Source organism: Lygodium microphyllum, chromosome 24 (genome assembly GCF_053477565.2).
Source record: "Lygodium microphyllum isolate KBCC chromosome 24, Lygodium_microphyllum_v1.1.10, whole genome shotgun sequence".
In the NCBI taxonomy this organism is placed as follows: Eukaryota; Viridiplantae; Streptophyta; class Polypodiopsida; order Schizaeales; family Lygodiaceae; genus Lygodium; species Lygodium microphyllum.
The window spans coordinates 100,346,229-100,352,969 of NC_141158.1; positions in this window are offsets into that span (position 1 = coordinate 100,346,229).

The window sequence follows — 6,741 nt, forward strand, 5'->3', positions numbered from 1 at the left end:
CAAGGGTAACCTTAAAAGTCAAGGCGAATGTATATTTTAAAATGTGAAAGCGTCTCCATATTTTTATAAAAGAGCGTTAGGCTTCCTTCTATACAAGTTGTAAAGAGTAGACGAGGATGGGTGAAGGCATAATGTAAATAGAAGGGAATAGGAAAAGAGGACCTTGGTAAGATGGTCGGTAATGCAAAAAAAAGGATGGATGTCCAAAGGGATAAGGGCATGTGCAAAAGCCAAAAAAGTGAATAGAGAAGCTCATTTTTGGTGTGTGGCAAAAGTGGTTCTTTTCTTTTTCTTTTCTCTTCTCTTTTTCTTGCTTGCTTGTCCTTGTGCTTGAGAGAGGGAGTGTGAGGGAGTGGGTGTGTGAGGGTGAGAGACTGTGGTGGAGAAGTTCTTGATATTTTTTCATCTCATCTCGCACGCATAGCTATGGAGCATGGAGCTTGAAAGAGGAGGATTAAGGTTGCTTGAGCTCGCATCTCGGATCATGGAGCTACCAGTGTATATGAGAGAAGGGTATTTGATTGGGCATTGAGGTAAGCTCACTACACTCATTGGCTTGAGAGCGCGTACGACTATTTGAGAGGTAGCTATTGACATTTAGTTGAAACACTTGAACAATAAGTGGTATATGGGTCTTGGTGGTCGAGTGAAAGCTCCCACATTTTAGTTCTGTTGTTGCCATGACCAATGGATTTGAGCCTTGAGTGCCTGCGTGCTTCGAATTGAGCATTGGAGGATTTTTCCCAAACTAGTGCTTGAGGTAAATAGGTAGGAAGAAAGGATGTTTGATCTTCATTGCAAGTAAGTGTTTTGGATTTTTAACGTTTGGATAAGATGGTTGGATTAGCATGAGCATTTGTTTGTGATTTAAAAGCATTTAGGTAGGAAAAATTGAGGAAGAGACAAAACCATAGTAGGGTTTTGTTGTACAAGCCTAAATAGAAGGAAAACATGGTTGAAATCCAACAAAGAGTGGAAAAGGCATCTAAAGAGTATTGGAGGGGGTCTAAAACCCTAATAAATGGTGAAGAGAGCTTATTTTCAATTTTAGGGAGAGAGAGAGAGAGAGAGAGAGAGAGAGAGAGAGAGAGAGAGAGTTGGAGCTCCAAGGCAAAGACAAGATCGAGCACACCGATTTGGAGGTTTTCAACTACTCCAGGTATACATAAACCTTCCTTAGCACTTGATCATTGATTCTGGAAGTGCCCAGGGCTTAGCATCAATTATAGGGATTGAACGAATTGAAATTTCACCTCGTTTGTTTGCATCACCGAAATTGCACGCACGTCGCGGAGTTTGATTTTCAGAATCGGACTCAGACTCGGATAGTCAAATTTGGCCACTCGGACACCTATAGTTCAACGTTTGATGATCGGACATCGTCAACCAGTCCGAGTTGGACAACCAAACTCAGACTTGGATAGTCAAACTCGAATAGACTTGGACCGTTCGATTTGGACAATCGACTCAGACACTAGATCCGATTTTCTTACTTGGTCAGCGGACAATTCGATTCACGGAATTGGATATTTGATAATTGGACACACTAACCAGAGCTTGGAAACTAATTAGTCTAGCACATCCCAAACTAGATAGAGCTCAAGTTGAAGCAAGGTAAGACCCCCTTAGGCATATAGACACATCGAATGGCTCATAGAGCCTCTAGACTTCAAGATCGGGATTTTGCGGCCTAAGAAGCGAAGCCTCTCAGACCACCCATTCGAAACGTCTTGAAGGACCCAAACAAACCTGTTAGGGTAACCACCACCTATTGAGGGAGCAGACTAGAAAAGTGTGTTGCATCACATTCTTTTCGTCATAGTTATACAGTCCATGATTATCTTGAAGTGCACTAAGAAAGCAAAAAGCATGATTTCACAGTGTGCACAAAGAAAAGCACCCCACGAACACTTGGGCGCACTTAAATTTGAGGAGACTGATTGAACTAACAAGAAACTCACATGCAAGATAAGCAAGCTGAATGGATCCACTAATAGGAGAAGACCTTCAAATCTCAAATGCCTGTCTCAAATGCAGGGTAAAGGCTACCGAGTATCAAAAGGAGAGCAAGGAGACCGACAAAATTAGGGACTCAATCTTACGTGAATTGATCTGTTTGATTGACAATCTAGTAGACCAAGGGACTGTAGGACCAAGCTCCAATCATAAAAATGACTAGCTTGAATTGGGAGAGTTTCTAGTCAATATCCAGCAAATGATCAATCGATATGACTTACAAACAAAGATGGAGCATCATGGTAGGTCGGCTGAGAATATCATAGCTGGCCTTGAGGAAGAGCGGAGATTGGCCAAGAAGTCACTGTAGGGCATAGTTGCTTACAACCAGGAACATCGAGCTCAAAGGCTAAGGCAAGAAATAGAAATGCGAGAGGTCTAATAAGTTTTAGTGTTTTCCAATCGGAATAGGACAAGACCTAATGCGGAGATGGAAAGAGTGCTAGAAGCTGATTTCACTTTGAGTGAGCTTGTCACTAAGCGACTCATAGACAACACGACTGTAGAGCAGAGCGGAGCAGCTAGTGGGACTAGGAATTACTCCAAATTCAAGGAGCCAAGCGAAGATACCCATAGTTGCCAAGCAACTCGACAAGTACCAGCCCCACAACAACCCATATAGCTTTGAAGAGTAGTTTGAGCAGGTATGTGAGGTGAACGGCCTAACAGACCCTGCTCAACATGGGCAAGCTTTTGGTCTTTGTCTCGGAGATAAAGGATGGACGTGGTCCTCTAGTCTAGATGATGTTAAACGCAACAACTTCAATACTCTCAAGAGTCTCTTCATCAAGAGATTCTTTGAGGCAGGGTACTTGAAGGGAGCTACAAGCTCAACCCCCGAGACCTACGGACCGCTTATTGGTAAAGTGTTTCAAGTCGAGCGGCCATGGCTACCTCTCACATAGCCGAAGCACCCTCCCTACCTATGGGGTGTAGTGAGCTTACCTTGATGCCCGATCGAGTACCCTCCTCTCCCACGCATGGTGGTAGCTCAACAATCCTTGAGGCAAGATCAAGCAACCTCAATCCCTCTCCAACAAGCTCCATCCTCCATAGCCACGCGAGACAAGAGAAGAGTAGAAAAGAGAAGAAGATGAAGAGAGGAGATGGGGAGCTTCTTCTCCTTCGTCCCTCACTCTCACACACTCATTCCCTCACTCCCTCACACTTACTCACTCCCTCTCTCAAGCACAAGTAAGAATACAAGAAGAAGAGAAAAAGAAGAAGAAGCTTTTTGCCACACACAAGAATGAGCTTCTCATTCACTTTTCAAGTTTATATAAATGCCCTACTTCCTATGGGCGGTCATTCTCAATTTTTACATGGCCGGCCATGGCGTAGGTTATTTTTCTCAAAATTTTCACTTCCTAGCTAGTCATATCACCCTTCTAAGTTTACAATTTGTGTAGGAGGGAGCTTGGTGCTCTTTTACAAGGATTTGAGAGTGCCTTTGCATTTAAAGGTGCGCTTTCTTGCTTTTAACTCCTCCAGACTTCGGCGGCTGCGCCTTGGACTTTTGGCAGTTATTCCCATGCTTTTGGATTTTTTTCGGGCTTATTATTCTTCTGGGCGCCTTCTCCATGCCTGCCCTACGCCTGTTCCTACTTCTTAGATTTTTTTATTTTCCCGCTTTTTTCCTGTTGCTGGTGTTGTAGTAAACATTAAACCCCCCCTAGCTGAGTGCTAGTCCCATGGCACCGATGGGTGTTAGATTGGAAGGTGGTAGTGTTGGTGGCCGGGTGGCCTTTTGAGTTTGTATACATGCCCTTGTCGAGGATGGTGTTGGAGGGATTCATCCTTGAAATTGAAAATGGTATTGAATTGGGTCCCTCTGGAAAGGTGTCTTGACAAAGATTTGCCCTTGAAATTGAAAATGGTGTTGGGGCGGATCCATTGGTTGATATGCTTTCTCCTTGATACAGCCTGATCTTAACCTGCAAGGCAAAGTTGTGCACTTCTTAAGGGGTGTGTCTGCCTCTCCGTGGTGCGTGCAGTGCACGTGGCGGTGGAATTGGGAGTTGGGCCGAACCTTGGGCAACGAATCTTGGGCAAGCCCACGGTGTTGTCCTACACTTGAGGACCCAGTTCGTGCATTGTCATGGGTGCGATGCATAGCTTAGGGTGACAGGTTTGGTAGTCCTATCCTTGATGTGCCCTAAGCGTGAGGTGGGGAAGGGGCTAGGTAGGTACACAGAATGTGGCACTCAAGAAGTTTCATGGGGAGCTCAAACCTTTGCTTTTCTCTTTCTTGCATCTTTTTGTCCTCTAGTGCCCTCTTTCTTTTCATTCCTGGTACTGGCCTCTTTTCTTTTTCTTTTTTCTCTTTCTCTCTCTCTCTCTCTCTCTCTCTCTCTCTTTGGATGACTTATTGATCATGGTTGTGACTGGAATACAAAAAGAGTTCTTATGCTGTATTCCTATCATCCTCGGATGGTCCACGAGATGGCCTCAAGCACTTAGTCAAAAATGTGTGGCTTTGTAGATATTCTTTGATGATAGCTCTTACCTTTAGAGGTGATGATTACAAAAGGGTATGGTTACACCTCGTGAAGCGGGTATCGCTCATGTCCTCTAGGATTTCCATGCAGGAGGAGAGTAAGGTCGCCCTTATCATGAGCCTAGCCATGGCACGACTATCGATGCCTAAGTTGATATAAAAAAAGAGTAGGGGAAGGTGGGCTTCCTCAGCTGCAGGCTTTTGCTTAAGCAAGAACTTAATGAGCCTAAGGTAATTACAGGTTACTATAAATGCCAGGTCTAGACATGAGGAGAAATCCTCGAGGAAGCGGTTGATGGATGGAAGGATATCCTCCAATCTAAAAACCAAGCATCCCTCGAGAGTCCGTGCATTGACATTGTAGATTGTTGGAAAGTTAAGGGGCCCATGAAGGTTCCTGTCATGGTCGACTCCATGTCTACGGGGGTAAGGCATGTAGATGGGTTCGTTCCACTCTTCAGGCAATGAGCTGCAGAAAGCAGTCCATGCATCAAAGTTGGTATCCCAAATCCTCCTCCTCCACTTCGGCTGCACCTCGTAGCCTTGGACGGTCTTGGGAACCCGGTTCACCTTGTCCTGCCAATAATCTGCTGGTTCCTGCCTCCATCTGGTAACTACAATGTTTCTCTCCTCTATCCATCTGTTGGCGAGGACATTAGCCATTCTGTTGATTCTTGCCACCGTCTCCAGGGGTAGAATATGATCCAAAGCTCGTGGATAAGAAAATGACAGCTCAAATGGTCGTGTCTTGAACTCCTGCTATCGCCATATAGTCAACTCCTGATACTAGTTGACGGGATGGGGATCCTCGCGTATCGGGATGGGCTCTTCAGGGAGTGGTTGTGGTCGTACTCTCGCTCTCCTCTAGGCTTGCTTCACAAGCTCTTGCCTTCTTCTTCAGGCTACTACCATGTGTTCAGGAATTTGTGCCCCTTCTGGCTCTTCCAGTGGTAAGTCAGGTAGGGGTGGACTGGGCTCTTTGTGATGTTCTTCCTTAAATTCTTGCTTAAAGTCCGGCCCCTCTTCTGTGGCTTGCTCAACTGCCACCTGGTCTTCAGGTGGTGGTTGTTGCACTTGTCCTTCAAACCCTAGTTCCCTGAGCTCGTCAACAGAAAGGCCGGCTTGCCGCAGGTAACTGTATTGTTGTGTCGTAGTAATACCTGTGCCGGTTGGAAGGGTGTGTTCTTGAAGGCCGTATCTCAAGGCACAAGATGTCAATTCTTACTTCCTCCTCATCCTTTCCATTGAGTCCTTACCTTCAACTTGGGTGATATTCAGCACCGTGCTCAAGAAGGCTTGGCTCCGAGTGTCTGAGCACACTTTGGCAATCTCTGCTCTTGATTCTGCTAACACTCTTTCGCATTCACTCGCCGCAAGGCATTCTGTTAGTCCACGCGCTCTTTTCCTTCCCTCCTCCATTTCTTGAGACATCATCACTACCACCTGCTGCTGCTGCTCATTCACTAAGTCTAGCATCTGCGTCTTCTCCTTATTGCGGCAGTTCAGCTGCTCTTCTGCTGTTTTCCTTCCTTGTTCTGCAATGGTAAACTGCAGTTGTGCCTTTGTGAATCTCTTTGATAGTTCTTCTTGGATCTGTTCACGGCTTTCTAACTCTGCGAAATGCAGTCTTCTTTTTGTTATTGCCATAGCCATGAGAGCTTTCACATCTCTTTTTGTGTTTTCTAAGTCATTTTTCAGCTCCTGTGTGCTTCTTCATGTGGCATCCTGCCTTTCTTGCTCTAGGACTTGGATCTCTCTTTCTAGACTTCCTTGCTCCTTTATTTCATACCATAGCCGGAACGCCAGGGCGTCCTCTTACTCTTGACGTTGCTCTTCCAACTCTCGGCTTTCTTCCTGCCGGTGCTTCTCCAAGCGAGTAGTCCTTTCCATTAGCTCATCATACTGCCGAATTAACATTTTCCAACTCTTTAGATGAGCTAGTACATTCTGGTTTTCCTCCTCCAATCTTCATCTCAAATGATCTTCATTCTCTTGAGCTTCCTTCGTCTTGGCATCCAACTGCTTTTTTAGGGCCTTAACATCTTTTTGATGATCTGTGGCTTGCTTGGACACGTTGAGCCTCAAAGCTGCCGAGGTTTTCTTTTCAACGTCCAGCTCTACCAAGGCCACTTTCTTTTCCTCTGGCCTTGCTCAACTGAGTGAGGAGTTCAGCCACATATGTGTCGTAGTGTGCTGCTAGTGACATTGTGAGAGGGGCCGTAGTGGTT